We start from the raw sequence: 18679 nt of genomic DNA, 5'->3' as shown, positions 1-18679 counted from the left end.
TCATCTTGATGATTGTCTACTATGCATTCTTCCTGTATTCTTCCTCTAAGCTGCGCTGGTAAGGGTTGACTGATACCCCGAGGGATAGATTAAAGCCAGACCTCATATCCCTGAGTGTGGCCCGAATTATCCAAACTTTCTTTAAGTGTGTCCGCACCTAGCTTTGTTGCATGCTTACAAAACTGCTCATACCTGCTCTCACCTAAGGCTTGGTCCTTAAAGTACTCAACATCCTTCAGAAGATCCACTGCTGGTGGTACGTCCTGTAGCCTACCTAAATGGCGTATTACCCTATAAGGATTGTATGGTCTAGTGCAATTAAGCCCTAACATAACTAAAGGAAACTGCGTCTAACAACCCAACAATACTATCTTTGTTCGAAGCCAAAGATAAGTCCACAAAATGTTATCCCCGGTTCTTGATTCAAGAAATTCAATCCAAGCCTTGACTCCCACGGGTAACGAGAATTTATCCAAACACAACCTGGAGTCCATGGCTTTCACTTGATTGGGAATACAACGATCTAGCACGTCTGATCTAACTAAAGAAGGCGCATGCAAATGCTATATCAACCATAACTGCAATATCAAGTTACTGCCCTAAAAAAATCTCCTTCCCCCTTTCACTTCGATTAAAGCCTTATATATTTCTGTTAAGATCATGGGTATGAGAGTGAACTTGCCCTTTTGATTAATGCCCTTGTCGTTTCGATCCTTATGAAATAGGGCCATCACCACAGATTGAAAACAGGTATTAATACGTTTTTCTTCTAGTGCAAACACTAAAGTACCTAACAAAGCGAGGGTGAAGACTTCAAGACGCTTTTTCTCCCACTTCTCCTTAGTCACATGAAATTCATCCCAAAAGCAATCAAAACTTTCCGAGGTCCTGAATCTGTCGAACAAAAAATCTAGAGAAACCCACGAGTCACTTAAACAAACCAAATGGATACCCTTAATTTTTAAACCACAAGACTGTAAAAATCTCACGCTAGTATGATTTCGCGCTCGGATCATATCCTTCTCGATATAGGACAAATGCAACAAACTGGATATTTCTGCCAAAGTAAGAGTCATTTCACATTTCCCAAACCTGAACACCAAACTACTTGGATCCCAAAAGGTCAACAAAGCCTCTATTAAATCTGGACGAGGGGTAACATGCAGAAGTTCCGTATGATCACCTAATATTTTAACCAGTTTCTGTTGATCAACATAGTTAAACATTTTCCACCATTTGATTAACTTTTTGGGCACCTTGACAACCATAAGAACTTTAGACTTGGTGGACAAATCCATCCTGTAATAACACATAAGACGTTATCTCAAAAATTCGACTAGAGCAGAAGATTCCTAACCCTTGGGATTTTTGACGTAACATATGTCGATGGGACAAACCACATCCATGACTCCAATTTTTCGAACAGAAGTACTGAGCGAAATCAGTCTACTTGGCAAACAACTCTAGATTACGGGGTGAGAGACCTAGGCTAATACTAAGACAAAGGCCGACACAAAATTTACTGGACCCATCGAGGGTTGCCTACATATCCCAACCCGAGGGAAGGGAATCAGGTATGCGTAGTTCATTAAGATTGGACAATTAACAATTAACTAATGAATTGGCCCTAACTAAGAGACACAATCAAAACAAACTAATAAAAACTTTTTGGATTTTCAACTAGACACTTCAACTAAAACTGACACCACTAATTATGTAAAAAAATCTTTTTGGTATTTCATTTTTGACAAATAAGTAGAAAAGGCAAACAAAACCCTTTTTTTTTTCATTTTTTTTCATATTTTTTTTTTGAATTTACGGTACTTTGAGAAGACAAATACAAAATGTAAAAACAATCTTTTGTGAGTTTTTGGATTGCGAAAAACAAAAGCCATAACGAATTCTAAAATAAACTACGACATTCCTTTTTTTTTTTTCATTCCTTTCGACTCACTTTTCTATATATTTTTTTTCTTTTTCGTTTTTCCTACACACCTTACTCCTAACAACAATTTTTTTTTTCAAAAATCAGTCCGTCAAATGACCATGTTACCCTTAAAAATGTAACAGTTAGCTCGTAGGGATGCTTTAGAGGAGAGTCTCCTACAAAGGGCCATGTGGATCCCGCTAGGTCTCCGTATGATGCACATAAGCATGACCTAAAGGCTGACCTACGTTGTGGTTTACTAACAAGGCTGTTCGGGGGAGCATATGGTCGATAGTGGCTGCTTTGATTTCGACCTACTCCATAACACCGACGGCTCCCCCCCTAAAATAAGGGTGACTCAAACTAGAGGTCGTGTACAACATGTGTACTATGGACTTGTTGCAGAAAGAAGGTCGGGGGGTGGACTCATGATGACAGATATAAAACGGTAACACATATGATAAATAATATAAACAAAGATCACGAAAAATCACAAAAAGTGAAAATAACACAAACAATAACCACAAACAATGTTTATACACTCGTAATGCCAAACAAAGCCGATATAACTCTAAAAAATAGCTCGAATTCTGAAAACTTATCATAGTTCCCTAGCAGAGTCGCCAGAACCTGTCACACCCCTTTTTTACGTACTCCAAAAAATGTGTATTTTAAGAGTCGAAAGAGTTTTATTATTTAAGTGACGAGAAGTGAAAGTTTGTTTCGGAAAAGGATTATTTACATTTTGTATTCAGAGTCGCCACTTGGCATAATCCGGTGTGCCAAGTCACCTTTGGAAAATCTTTTTCGAAACCATTTGACTCTTAAACCGGTTTGCGAACAGAGATTCCAGCTAAGGAATTCTGTTGACCGAGGGGAAGGTGTTAGGCACCCCTCGATCCCGTGGTTCGACCACGGTCGCTTGGTGGAGTGTATCGACTATTTTGGCATTATGAAATGTATAAACCACACAAAAGAACACAAAATAATCAAACAATAAACAAAACAAAACAGTCCAAAAAACGTAAAAGTCCAGTCCAATTATACAGTCCGAAAAATAGAAAAAATATGAAAATATAAATCCTAGTCTAAACTAAATCTAGACTAAGCTCCAATGCCTTACCCGATGCCATGGGCCTTCATCACGATTATTTTCCACCAACATGATACGTCGGGGCATTTCCCGGTGAATAAATACAAATGATCTCAAGGCATTCCACGGCTAAATAAATACATCTGAATTTAAACACGATAATCTAGAAAAAGAGACATTCATACGCACATTCCAACATCCCACGAAACACTTATTCCTAAATTTCGCCTACCAGCCTACATTTGCCTACCCGCTCAACTTACCATGATACTATCACGAAATTGATAATTGAAAGTGAAAGTAACAATAACGACGAATCAAAACAAACAACAAATCAAAATTAATCCTAATTCACTTTAACAATTTTTTAACTCGCGCCCCGAATTCCCTTTAAACCACATGATTAGTGCATGCTTCAATTTTCCAATCACATCATAATCCGAAACCAACATCAAACACAACACAAACAACGAAGATTCAAACCAAACACACAACAAATAAATCATCCACACCCACAACATCAATAAAAAGTCAAATAAATTAAAGATTCGATTAGAAGAAATGGACCTCGATGAAATTAATCCTTGTCGATAATAAAGAAATTCGAAGACCAAATTACTAGATCGGAGAACCTTACAACGAACAACTCCAAACTCGATATTGAATTCAACCGGATAGATCGGAAAACCATGACAAAACCTCACGATGAATAACCCATAAATCCGAATAAACTTCAAAAAACAACCCAAGATCCCGGATTCGAAACCCCAAACCAACGATTTCCAACTAACCTTGCATGAACCAAACCAACTCGGATGGATTTAAAACCTTAAAAAATAAGAAATATCAAATGAATCGAGACTGAAATTATGAAAAATTGAGAAGACCCATACGCGAAATTTCATCAGAATCGGTGGAAAAAGAACTGAGAGGCGCGAATAGAGGGAGCTGCGGCTGTAGCAGCATTATCGCCGCCGTCATTGGTCAGACGGCGGGGTCGCCGATGGGAAGAACTGCGGCCGGAGCTGGCCGACGCACCTCAGCCAGAGCAGCGATTGCTGGCGGTGGAGCAGCAGCTGACTTGGCTTTCTTCTCGAGCGGCATGGGGTTTTGTTGGTGACGGCGGCGGCAGATCTAGGCGGTGATGAGAGAACGGCGGCGACGGTGTCGTGGGTTAAGGCTTTGACTGCGTTATTGCCGGAGTGGGAGAGAGGAGGAAGCTGTAGCCGGAGATGGCGGTGGTTCCGTTGGGCGTCGCCGGCCGGCGGCGAAGTGGCAGTGGAAGTTCAATTTCTTAAGAGAGGAAAAGAGAGAGTAGAGTGTAGAGAGAGAAAATGCTGATTTTTTTTCTTTCTTGTTACCCTTCATTTTTTGTGTGTATGTGGGTATATATATTTGTCTATCCTTTTTGGGTCCTTTCTTCTTGGACAAGAAAAAAAGAGGGGGCGTGACGTGGGGTAGGGTATGGGGTATGGGGTAGTGATACGTTTTTCAAAATTGATAGGAGGGGTGGTTAATTTTATTACAAAAGAATATTTGGGGATTAGGTTTGTTAGTGGGTTTTGTATTTTTGCATTTTTATGGGATATAATCATACAGGTGAAGGCACGTGGTAAAACAAGGGATAAAAATGTGTAATTTGGGTCTTCGGGAGGGACAGAATTAGGTGTCTACAGTCACCCCTGCCCAAAAGGCGGCGTTATACTTTAAGAGATTTCACACCTTATATGTGCCAGTCAGTCTTTTCATCTACTAATCTGAGACTTTTGTTCGCATACTCAACTATGTCCCTCACGAACTAAGTTTCACGTTGCCTATCACCACAATCCACGGGTCACTGAGATTCACTATGTACCACCCATATTGTCTGAGTATTTTTATGGCAATCGAATTAAGTCTGCAACTAGATTCTTCATGTGTGTATCTCCAAGCTTGTAAGGGTAACCAAACCGATCCCCACACCCCCATCATTTCACCACAATAACCATACTCATCTCACCAGACCTTGGCGTTGGATACTAGTTGTCGGGCTCAATCAGCCCTAAGATACTCTTAAATGGTGTGATATAGTGCACTTTGGGCAAATCCTAGATGATTTTTTCCCTAAAAGTCTCATATCATTAAGAGATCCTACATAGTATAATTTTTGGACAATTTTCCCGAAAATGGTCTCTTATCGTATCATAAACGGGGAACCCCTAATTCCGACCCAGAGTATACATATAGTATAATTTTAGAGAGAATCTGGGAGTCGGGAATCAATTGATACCTTTTGGATAAGGATTTGGCTGGTCCCTCGATTCTCCGTCACACGAATTATCTTAAATATAATAATCTAAAAACAATATAATGATATATGTTTCCTCTATAAATAGTTCCTTATAACAAGCTTATTTTCACACCAACCAAAAAACAAGAACAACTATATCTCTCTCAATGGCAATGAAAGTTGTTGTAGTGTTGTTCATTGCACTGCTTCTGATGACAGAGCACAATGCTATGGCTAGTACATTAACATGTCTGATAGGATGTACAGTTATGGATAATTCCCCTCCAGAAAAGTTTCTTAAGTGCATGGTTGGTTGTGGTACACCATGTTCGATACAATGTGCAGTTGACAACAAAAAACCTGAGGACTTAGCTAAGTGCCTCTTGGGATGTGGTACACCATGTCCGGCAAAATGTGTAATGGATTCCAAAAACTGTTCCGTCCTTTGGTTGGTGCCTCATTGGTTGCTTTTCGCCATTTGTAAATGAGGAGATTGAAACTCCAAATCGTAGTACTGCTGTTTGTACTGTTGGATGTTATCTTTCAGTTTGTTCTGAATTTCTCAATGGTAACTCACTAACACCTTTTGGCTTTCTAGCCACTTGCATGCATTCGGTGTTTTTATTTTATCTTCTATCATGCACGGATGATTCAATGAAATTAATGCCCTAAAATAAAATATCTATATAAGAAGCTTGCTATCTCCTTAACAGTCCCGAAACATCTTACCATATTTACTTATTCTTCTTTACTTTAAATTAATTACATAATATTCCACTTCTTAACAATAACCCTCAGATACATGCGATATATATACCATGTATCTGGATGTCTTAACATGCACATTTGCATATATCTGGAAGGTTACTTGTCTACAATGTATCCACAACAACACAATGTATCAGTGTCGTTGTTAATAATACATTATGTAATAGTGAAAAGTTATGGGAGAGGGAGTAATTAGTTTCTATAGTAATGTGATGTATGTTGTTTACTCTTTAGTTTATCTTCTATGATTTATAAACAGGGAAGCTCAATAAAATTAATGAGCCTGTGTATAAACAAGGTCTACTCATTAATTTTTCTGGTTAATTTTGCAAATGAGGAGATGTTTGGAGCTTGCATGAAGAGCTGTGGTAGCAACCATTGCGCCCTCGGTGGCAATCATATTGCTCTAGAGAAAGCTTAAGAAGAAATACTAATTTGCTCTAAGAAATAGTGGCCACAAAGTATGTGTCTTATGACACTATTTATGTACTAAGCTACTAAATACTTTTGTGGTTGTAATTCTCTAAATTACGTATTTGTGTTGTGTGTTGAATTTGTGATTTTCTGTATTTGTGTTGTCAGTTGTGCACCGAATAAAACTCCAGTTCTTCCTGTTAATGCACTAGAGAAGTGTTAATTACTTCCTTTTTGTTTAGTCAATATCCATGACATTAATTTAACAAGCTTTTTATGCAAACAAAATCGTATCCGATTGTTATGTGTTGAATAGAAGTTTAGTGCTATGTCGTTGTTATGGAAAGGAAACACAAATCTACAATCTTTATCTCTATCTCTATTATATTAAAAGTGAGAAGTGACTTATAATTTTTGTCTTTTTTACCCTTCATAAGGAGTCTTTCCTTTAAACAAAATCGTCCTTTTGCAAAGTCCTATATTAAATTTTTATATTTAATTTATAATACTAAACAAACTGAAAGTGGCAGAATTTTCTTGATATAAATTGAAAGTGTATGAAATTTAGTACGTACTCCTAAACCTAAATGGAGTTAAGGAAATTTAGTTAACAAAATAAACAAATTCTATAAATTTGGAAAACTTTCCAACGTGGAATGAGAAAGTGCAGAAAACTGACATTCAAAGAAATTGAATGATCAAAAATATGAATTTAAGGAAAATAATTATATTTAGGACTTTTAATAATTTTCTTGATATAAATGGAAAGCGCATGAAATTTAGTACGTACTCTAAACGTAAATGGAGTTAAGAAATTTAGTTAACAAAATAAACAAATTCTATAAATTTGGAAAACTTTCCAACGTGGAATGAGAAATTGCAGAAACCTGACATTCAAAGGAATTAAATGATCAAAAACATGAATTTAAGGAAAATAATTATATTTAGGACTTTTAATATTATAATTCTAGAATATTTAGGAAGAAAAATTCTCACCTCTTACAAATAAGTAAATATTTAATAGTTATAACTTGAATTAGCATGTTTATGAACTGATGGTAATATAATATTTATTTCCATTGTTGAACCCAAAAATGGCAAATTGACATAATTATTTTCCAAAGTCCTATACATGTCAAAATTCTTCTCTAATTAAATTTGGACAATCCTATATTTAACCCCAAAAAAGTTCTTTCTATCTATGACCTATATCTATATCTATAATTTATAATATATTAACAGTGTAAAGACCCTTAGGAAAAAGATTTGAGTTTTTTTCCCTTTATTAATAGGTCTTTCTTTAAACAAAACAGTCTTTTCACTATTTTCTTCAATTTATTATTTAATTATTTATATTATATTAACTAGACAACTAAAATATATGGAAGGAGAATCAATTAATATTTTTCTTTGTACTGATCAATTAAAAAATATTTCTAATATAAGATAGAAAAATACTCCTAAAATAGGACTCTATTAAATAAATACTTCTATAAATATTGAGATGCACGTTAAATTAGAGAAGAAATCGATTTACTTATTGAAAAAATATGATTGATGCAAATTTAACTTGATTCGATTGCATGTCTAGATTAGTGGATGCTTAATTTTTTAACCCTCCACTTCTTCAATGTTTTTGTCACCATAATAGAATTCAACGTGTGGTATATATATCTTCTTTGTTTTCATTCAAGTCATTCTTTAGGGTTAAAATTTTCGCTCAAACAAGAATTATTTTTATCAATACTGAAGTTTTGTGATCACTATTGTATTATTTTACTATAGTTTATAGGCCGTTGATAAATTTACAGGTGGTAGATAAATGTCGATCGGCTTTGAGAAATTTTTTTAGGTAAAGATTAGGTTTAATTATATTATTATTATATCTCTATTTTTTTTGTGTGTTAATGTTAAGTTTAGTTATATTATTTTGATATCTCTATTATCATATTATTTTATTATAGTTTACAGGTGATAGATGAGTGTTGGTTGACTTTGAAAATTTTTTAGTATAAATGTTAGATTTAATTATATTATTTTGGTGTCTATATCATCGTATTTTTTTGTTGTAGTTTACAGGTAGCAGATGAATATCAATCAGCTTTAATAGTTTTTTGATAAAAGTTAGGTTTAATTAATTAAGTTCTCCAAAAGATGTTGAATTAAATTATTGCATCTATCCTTATTATTTAAATAAATATCCTTTTTAGAGTAACGTTTGAATTCAATAAAGTGAGGTATACGCGCGAGACGCGTACACCTAAACTAGTATATTAAAATGAAAGAATTAATTTGAACTTTTTACCCTTTATTAAAATTGAATAGATAAAATGATCTTTCACATTCTTAATTAATTATTTTATTATATTAATAATATTGATTCCTAAAATATATAAAACCAAAAATTTCTAAAATATATTATGATAAAATAAAATATAATATCAATAAACTACTAAAATATATGATAATTCCCCCCAACCACCAAAAGAAAAAAATTATTTACGTAAAGTAGGGAAAGAGTACAAGTCACTTTATAACTCTAACTAATATTATGATCCAAAAAGAAAAGGAAATTAAATTCTACCCTAAATAATCTGTTTAACTAAAAATATAAAATAATACTTAAGTATTTAATAGCATAGTTGAGTCTTCCTCTTTCGCATAACTTTTTCCCATATTTAAAGAATCTCTAATTCTCTATCTTAAAAGAAAAGAATTTGAACTTCTATAATTTTTTTTTTTCATTCCTTTCACAATAAGGTGGTCTTGTAGAGGAGATTATTCTGTCAATATTACATGTTTCTTTATATCATTTCTATGTAGATTTAATTTATTACAAGTTATATTTTTATAATTTTCCTTTGTTATGGTCGTTCAAGATCTCTTTATTTCATTTCTTGATGATGTAAAGAAAATTTAAAGAATAAATATTTATATTATTCTTCATCTTTCTCTATTTTTCTATTAATAATGTATGCCTTTTCTTTTTCTTCTTTTCATATGTGTTGTAGGAATATGCAATTTCTTAGCGGTTTATATTTAGGTTATATTTTCTATGAATTTTGTACTGTTAGGCTATCACTTTATGATTTTTCTCTATGATTAATAATTAAAAATTCAAAAATATATGATAGTAGAAAATAATTTTTTTCTTTATTTTTTTGGCCGTTCAAGGTTTCTTTGTTCCTTGATAGTATAAATAAAAATTAATGAATACATATGTGTAGTATTCTTCATCTTTCTGTCACGACCCCAATTGCCATGAGTGGCACCCATACTAATCTTTTTGTGGGAGAACTATCTAAATTCAACCATTGCCCAATCACTTAGTCAATATTAAAACGGTATCATCATAATACCACCTTAGAACAATAATTTATAGATAATCATTAATAATGCGGAAATCAAATAAACTACTTACTGAAATTCCCAAGACTCGAAAGTCATCGTACAAAAACATCTGATCCTCATGTCTAAAAAGATATCCAAAAATAAAGTAAAGAAAGAATTGTTGAGATTAGGCTTAACAGATGATGGTTAGTTAGTTAATCTATGTGGTCAATTTCAAGTAGAATGTACAGTTGGCAAGGAATGTATAGCTGTCAAGGTAGTTAGTTATAGTCTACAACTAGAAGCAGTTAGTGGAGTAATTATTTAATGTGCGTATATAATGTTGTGTAACAGAACCAGAGAACTCATTCTTCTTTTCATCTAATAACAAAAATAGCTTTTTCAGTATTTCTCTCTCTAGATTGATCTCCATTGATGAACTTATGGAAACATTCATGAAGCTCTTAGCCTAGATTTCTACATGGTATAAGAGTCAGGTTAGATCTCGAGTGATCCATGCAAATTGCTTGTTTCAATTTCATAGAGAAATAATTAATTTGAAGCTCCCTAATCCATACAAAAATGGCGAGAACCAATATTGATGACAATCATCCTCTGTATCCTGGATCGATGAATACATCTAGTTCGATTTTTGTTCCGGTGAAGCTTACTGGTTCAGAAAACTATGGTTTATGGAGTCGATCAATACGCATTGCACTGTTGGGGAAAAGAAAGTTAGGGTTTGTGAATTGAGTGTGCACGAATGAGTCGTTCGAACCTGAATTACATGATCACTGGGAAACTTGTAACGCACTAGTGTTGTCGTGGATAATGAATACTGTTTTGCAAAAATTTTGACATTTGAAGAGTCTCTACTTAATTTATTTGAAAAGGAATTAAGAAAACCTTTATAAAGTACTTAAACAATTCAAAACAGGAAAAACATTTAAGTTAGAGATTCTAGGTAAGCGGTTCCTATTAATGTTTTAGGAGGGTGTTAGGGCTCCTAAAACGTCCTCTCTAACTTGCAGTTATCCGAAACGTTTGAAAATATCTTTTGACTAACTTCAAAAAAAGATTGATTGTTGAAAAGTGATTGACTTTAGAAAAAGACTTAGAAGTTTTGAAATCAGTTTTTTAGCAACTTAGTTAGGAGTTTAACTAGGTTCGTGAAAAAAAACATAAAGCAAATAAGTATAAAAAGAGGAAAAGAGAGAAATAAAGAGACTTCGGCCATTTAACCCAAATCGATAAACCCTGTCCTAATCTAGTTGGGCTTTTGGCCCATGACCTGTCCTATATTATTTTTTCAGGCTGTTGGTCCAAAATTTGCTCCACCTATAGTAAATTTACAACTTTGACTTTGAGGCCCAAATGAATGAATAAATAAGTATCTAAATAAACAAAGATATAAATAAATAAATAAAGGCAATAATGAATAAATAAAGAAAGAAAGAAAAAATAACTAGACTTTCAAGTCCCCTTTACCGCTTTAAAGGTGGGACTTTAACCCATCCTTCTTCTTTCTATTCCTTATATCCGACACACCATAGGATCAACATATAGGCTTCTTTCGAAGGACTCAATAGAGGAGGTAGGCCTTAATGGACCATGAGGAAAATGCGCAGAGAAATTGTGTCCATTGGACTTAACCACGAGGGGTTCCTCTCTCGGGGCAGCAAAACATGATTGCGAGCTGGCATTGGACTCCACGACAAATAGAAATCAACTTTATCAGCTTGAGAACCTCAGATTAACCAACCAATTTTCACAAAGAAGAAAAGAAAAGAAAAGAAAATTTTCTTACTTATAAGAAAAAAAACCCATAGCTCTTAGGATTTTTTCCTTTTTTTTTTCGACCAAACTTTCAACCCCCTTCACCTCAACAGTAGGTTTCTTATATAGAGGATGAATGGGGGAGTCCTTCTTAGCCTCGAACGATGTAGGAAAAAAGCAATTCAAGGGCAATTTGAGGAATTTTTTAGAAGGAAATTCAAAATTTTTTGAACCGAAGATAAGATTACCCCCAACAAATTGTACCCATTACGTTGTTTCTGATGAAATCCAAACATGAATCAGCCAATCGAAAACAAATCTGCCCAAGAACCAATGAGATATTTCCACCAATGTACGAATTCGTACAAATTACCCTGAGATTTGTGGAATTGGGACATTGGAGGGAGACACCTAAGTGCTTCAAGAAAATTTTTAGCTCTTTGATGGCGAGTAATTGCGGGTTCGAGTTAGTTTTTAAGGGTTGTTGTGGGTTTTTTACAGGTCGCCGTTGTGGGGTTCGGGGTCGCGGTCGGGTCAGAGTATTGGGTGCGTTAAGGGTTGTTGAAGTTGTTGATGCTGGCGTTGTTTTCTGATGTTGTACACTGATATTATATTAGGAAAAGGAGAAAGTCCTTGGATCGGACCGGGTCAAGGTATATTATGCTGGGGCGGTTGGGGTCAATTCTTTGGACCTGCTGACTGGTTTTAATTGTTGTTGGGCTTTTGGAGAAAGAAGGAAAAAGATGGGCTGATTGGGTTAAAAATTGGATTTTAATTGAAGTTATTTAATAAACTCAATTAAATTTAATTGTGGTTAAAATGGCCCAATTAGATTTAATTAGGTTACAAAAACTTAGTTAAATTAGAAAACTGGTAATCTTTGAAATTATTTAGAAAAAATAATTTCAGTTAGGCTAAAGGTTATAAAAATAATTTCAATTATGATCTAGCTCATTCTATTTAAATTTTGACCAAACTAAAAGTTAATTGGCCAATTGTATTGTAGTTGAGGCCAATTTAGTTTCAATTATGATAACCTTTAAATAGATTGGTTCAATTGAATTGAAATTCAATACGAATTAATACCTTGTTTAATCCTGAGCTTCTTGATTTGATAAAATCGACTAAGTATTTTCCATATAAATTATTCTCAATAATAAATCATATTTAAATCAAGATTTTAATCATTCAAATTTATTTTTTGAATAATTTTTAATTTAAAGTCTAATTTTTGATGAAAATATTTATTTAAATGACATCATTTATACAATCTCGTATATGTAAATCCGAAAATATATAATTATCTCTTAAATGATAAATTTCGCCGGAATAAATACTTTAAAATACATTTATTTAGAAAAAGTAATTATTGTGATTTTATTTGTAAATCGAAGAAACTCGAGATTAAACATAGTTGTGGAGAGCAAAAATTAGGTGTCAACAACTGCCCCCTCCCTTTGGGTAGGGTGGATGCAAGTAACCTTGGGCAAAGGGAGGTTGATGTTCCTAATTTTTGTTCAACGATAAATTCGAATCTGAAAGGTTAGTTTTCGCACGAATTTCATAGAGTTATGGCCGGACCTTGGTATCAGGTTTCCTACATATATCAAGTTATATGAGGATTCAGATATATGTAGGAAACCTGATACCAAGTTATCTCCACGTAAGTTGTTTCTTGAAGTTATCCTCTCATGTACCTGTTTGGAAGGAAATAACTTGCAATAACAGATACAATAAACCTTTTGATTTTTGCATAATTAGCTTGTTTGTCGATTGAATATGTCTTCAAGATGGGAAGGCCCCTTTTGGTCACAAACGATACTTTATGTAGAACTGTCTCTACAATCGTGCAATCTTACATTGACGCGGTAACCCTTGGTCACCTATAATGCTTTTTGTATGATAACCTCCCTAGTTATTGCCAATGGTTCTTTGTATATGACATCGGGTAAGTCTTGCACATCTTTTGTATTGATACGACTTGTAGATTTCCTTTGAATTGTCAATCTTTGGATAATCTCGCGCGTTATTGATGTTGGATATGAGATGACTTATAGATATCCTTTGAAATGCTAGATTTTAGGTGATCCTGCATATTATCCGACCTTGGATAAGAGATAACTTACAGATATCCCTCCAATTGATAGCTCTCTAATCTTTCTACACATCATCCGACCTTGGATACAATATGACTTACAAATATGTCTCAAATTGATAGTCTTTTGGTAATCCTACACATAATCGATCTTGGATGTGACGTGGCTTATAGAGAACCCTTGGACTTATCAGTTTGATAATCTTGCATATTCTCCGATAAGAATTTAGTTGCGACTTATGAATAACCTTCGGACTATCAATTTTTGGGTAACCTTGCACACTATCTGGTTAGGATGTTGTTGTGACTTACGGATGACCTATGGGCTATCAACTCAGAGGTAGTCTTGCACACTATCTTATTTCAAATAATATGACTTATAGATGATCCTTAAAATGTCAATTTCAAGGAAATCTCATATATCATTCGCTTTCAGATGGCGACTTAAAGACGTCCCTTTGAATCATATGTTTTTTATGTATTCAAATTCTTATTCATAACATGATGAGATATTCTTGATGTCAGCGTATGTTATCTCATGTGTCAACAAATATTAGATGCTGATTATATCCTTGAAGCCAACGTATGCTATCTTGTGCTTCATTAGATATTTAATGTAGATGATACCCTCGACGCCAACGTATGTTATCTTACACGTCATCAAATATTTAATGTAGATGATACTCTCGATGCCAACGTATGATATCTCGCACGTCATCAGATATTTAGTGTAGATGATACCCTAGATGCCAGCACATGATGTCTCGCGTGTCATCAGATATTTAATGCAAATGATATCCTCATTTTTAAGCTTTATGAAAAATACTGAACATCATAATTTGAATGACTTATCCTGCTATTAATCTTCTCTTTTTGAAGAAATAATTAAATAGCATATCCATCGGATGCAAGTACATGGGAAAAAACCCTTGTTTGGGGATTACTCAAATATTGTTTGGTTCGTTTCAAGGAAAATTTTGAGGATGACTTTCTGCTCTTCCTCCTATTGAGTGATCCTTTTGATTGTTGCATTTGTAGACACGTGATTTTTGATCCTCCCTAAATTTTAACTTGTCTATCAATATTAAATATTTATATTTATATTTAATCATATATTATTTTAATTTTTATTTATATTTTAAATAATATAAAATTAAAATATATATTTTTTCTTTTATAAATTTTAATAAATAAATTAATAATTTTAATATTATTTTATTATATTTGTTTTTGTCTATGTTGTTATTATGTTTTGTTAAATATAAAATTAATTAATTATTTTTTTTATTTTTATTAAATATAAAATTGATTAATTATTATTTTTATATTTATTATTTATTTATTTATTTATTATTAGTATTATCTTTTATAAATTAATTTGAATTTTAAGATTATCCTCCCCTTATCTGATAAATAATGCCCCCCCCCCTCCTTTTTAAAGTAACTGTTCCCCCAAAAGTCCCCATATATAAGGACTTCTCAACCATTAAAAAAAAGAGGGAGGACGTACTTTTTCTGCATAAAAAAAAACAGTCAAAGAAAAAAACAACGTACTATTCTACACAGATCAGAATACACAGATGTAGAAAAACAAAAAATGAAGAAGCAAGAAAAGATATCAAACGAGAAAAAAAAATTAAAAAACAAAGAGCAAAACAACATTCTGTAAGAAAAAAAAAGCAGAAAGGAAAGATTTAAAAGGAAAAGAGAAGGGTCGAAGAGATTGGGTCTCCGTTGAGTTTTTCGGTGACGACATTTTGCTTCTTTATCCCGTTTAATTCACTACACAGGTTCTTATCAAATTCATATTATTTATTTTGTAAGTTTCGTTGTGAATTGAAGGATGAAACAAGTTATTTCACTGGCTTTTTATATTATTTAGTGTGCAAAATTATTATTTTTCTTACCTAATATGTGCTATATATTTTATTTATAACTCATCTGTCGATTTGAAATAATATTCATTAGAATGATTTTGAGTTTTATGTGAAATAATTTTTTATAAGTTATTAGTGTTAAAAGATGTAAAACTGGCATGCAATCAGTGTATATTTATGTTACAAACCATGCAAGCAAAGAAAAAAAAAATGAGAAAGAAGACATGCACAATATAGGAGCAAACAGAGAAAAGGGACGCTGAAGAAAAATAATACGAGGAGAAGAGATTAGAATAGAGGGAAAGCAAGAATTAGAAAGCACAAAAACTAAGGAAATAGAACTTCATTACGAGCAAATTAGTTAGATCGAATCACTTTTCTTGTTTGAGGTGCGTCGATGAAGTTGTTTGTTTGAGATTTTATTCATAGCCCTTTGTTAGTGGATGCTCCGATGAGTTTTATTTGGTTGCAAAAATCCAGGATATCTTCAAGTTGTTTTGCTATAATAGTGCAATTTTTATTGTGTGATTAATTAGTATTCAAAGTTTCATATTATATGTTTTGAAACTGTTGTTTTTCTTTTCAAGTGTCATATGTTTGGTAATAGACAAAATTTACAAATGGCTTCATGAATTTCACTAAACATTCATCCAGTTATTTAAAAAGTTTATAATAGAGATGTTGCTAATTAAAAAGCTTTAGCATTGGTTATTATAATAATAGTGTAGTGTCGTGACGCTATGTTATTATATTAAACTAATCCATTTTAGTAGAAAATAATTTCAGTTGTTACTTGATTTAAATCAATTTAAGCTTAGGTGAATAGAATAATATTATTTTGCTTTAATTGTTAGAATTAATTAAACGTATAGTGGACTTATTATCATGCATTAGGTTTTTATTTTCAATTAATTATATATTGAGTGCTATTTGAGTTCACCGTGTTGGTTATCATTAATTTATGATATTCATATTCATAGTTATGGCATAAATTATTCATAATTTGTTAGTTATTCATCTGGGGTTTCTAGAGCGTATTTTTGGGCTACATTCACTCAAAGACCAATCTACTAACATTGGTAAGGGAGCGAGATGGTATATGGATTTATTCTAAGCTCATCGCATAAAGGAAAAGAAAAGAGAGGGAAAATCCATTCATGAGCGAGCGAGATGAGCTATCGAATAAATCAAAACTTGTTATAAAATAAAGAGTGAAAAGGAATAAGTATGAATAAGAAAATTGTCTCGAGTTATAAGAGACGGATGAATGCTTTTTTAACACTAGATAAGTTTTAACACGTTTAATAAATATTTGTCTCAATTAAGAATGTGGCGCACGCATCTTTCTGAGATATTTTAAAGTAATTCAAGGATGCAATAATGCACTTTGATAATTTTTTTTATTTTTTTTGGTTTAAATTATTTTTTCACCGATTTAATATAAGAGATATAGAGATATTATAGGTATATTAAAAATGAGCAAATTTAGGCCTTAACACAATTTTTCTAAATAGTTTAAGTTAAGTATAAGCCAATAAAGCGACCGTGCTAGAACCACGAGACTCGAGGAGTGCCTCACACCTTCCCCTCGGTCAACAGAATTCCTTACCTAGTCTTCTGTTTTCGCAGACCAGCAAAGAGTCATTTCCTTTTGATTAGGGATTCAATAAGGTGACTTGGAACACCATAACTCAATTCCAAGTGGCGACTCTAAAAATGATAAAAATTAATCCCTATTTAATACCATCACTTTAATTGAAAAACCCTTCAACCTCGATCCCATCGGGCAAAAAAGGGGTGTGACAGCATTTATTATGCCGACTCCCTTGAATGTACCTGCGCTCAAGGTAAATATTTAGTAGACACAAAGTCGCTTTTGCTAGTGACTATTTTTTTAGAAAAATTCTAAATACAACATTCATAAAGAAGATAAGGCGCCTTTGTTTGTCCTTCATGGTCTCAATAAATGAGATAGACAATTCAAAAGTCCTCGATAAATGGGTATTAAACTCATTTTCGGGGCTATCCAAAAATACCGTTCTTGAATATTATAGGCTTTGGTATGGCTCGCAACCTGCTTGGGGATTTTCTGAAAAAGATTTCCACCTTTGTGCATTGATCCCAGCATCCACAGAAAAATAGTTAGTTTTGAATGGAACTCCTCCATGTTGACGTCCTTCGATCCTTGGTTTGCTCCTCTCCATCATTCGGGTGCTCTATTGTGTTGGAGCCTCCACTCTGATTCCCAATTTCGATAGATGCCTAGGCAATTGCTAAATAAAAAGATTTGTATAGATTTCAAAAGTAGTCTTAATTTTAGAAAACAGTTTTGAAAGTTTTTGTAAAAGCTTTAGAAAATCTCTGCCAGTCAAGTCATGTACAAGCTCAACGAACGTATTCCTCTTGATTTTGACTATATCTGACATTTGCCGGATGATCTAACATTTGTCGGAGGATTTCCAAGGATTGATCATTGTTTAGGCTCTTAATCAGAAGTTCTATCACAGCCGGAGATTTAGTCTATCTAGACTTTGTCCCAACTGGTGATTTTCAAAACTTGGCTTCGATATCTGAAGCTGGGGGATTTAAAATACATTCTAACATATTAGGGGAAATTTTGAGGCCCTCCTCAAAATTTCTGCCCCAGTTTAAAGTTATTTGAGACGATCTCAACTCGAACGGACCCGAAGTCTTTGTTAGTATTCGTTCTCTTTGTTGGATGATGATCTTCCTTTTATGAATTTTTGAGATTCCTTCTCGAAAATTCTGCCCCAGTTTCCATATCTTGAGGTTATATGACCGAGCCGTTGGGGAGACTACGTATCCCGTTGAAGCAGAAATCAGGTCAAACATAGTTCTAGATTACGCTAATATATGGAAAGATCTAATGGGTTGACCGAAGCAAACATAGGCTGCCTACGTATCCCTTTTTGGAAATTTACATCCTCACGTAGTTCATACATGAATAGAAAGGATAAATTTTCCTAAGGGGTTAATTGAAGCCGACATTGCCCACCTACGTATCCATTTTTTGGGAATTCAGATCAAACGTCATTTGTACATGAAAAGAAAGGATAAATTTTCCTAAGGGGTCGACCAAAATCGACATAGGCCGCCTACATATCCCTTT

This window comes from Capsicum annuum, unplaced genomic scaffold (genome assembly GCF_002878395.1).
Source record: "Capsicum annuum cultivar UCD-10X-F1 unplaced genomic scaffold, UCD10Xv1.1 ctg81349, whole genome shotgun sequence".
NCBI lineage: Eukaryota > Viridiplantae > Streptophyta > Magnoliopsida > Solanales > Solanaceae > Capsicum > Capsicum annuum.
The sequence above is the reverse complement of the archived record's forward strand: the minus strand, read 5'-3'. Positions refer to the sequence as shown.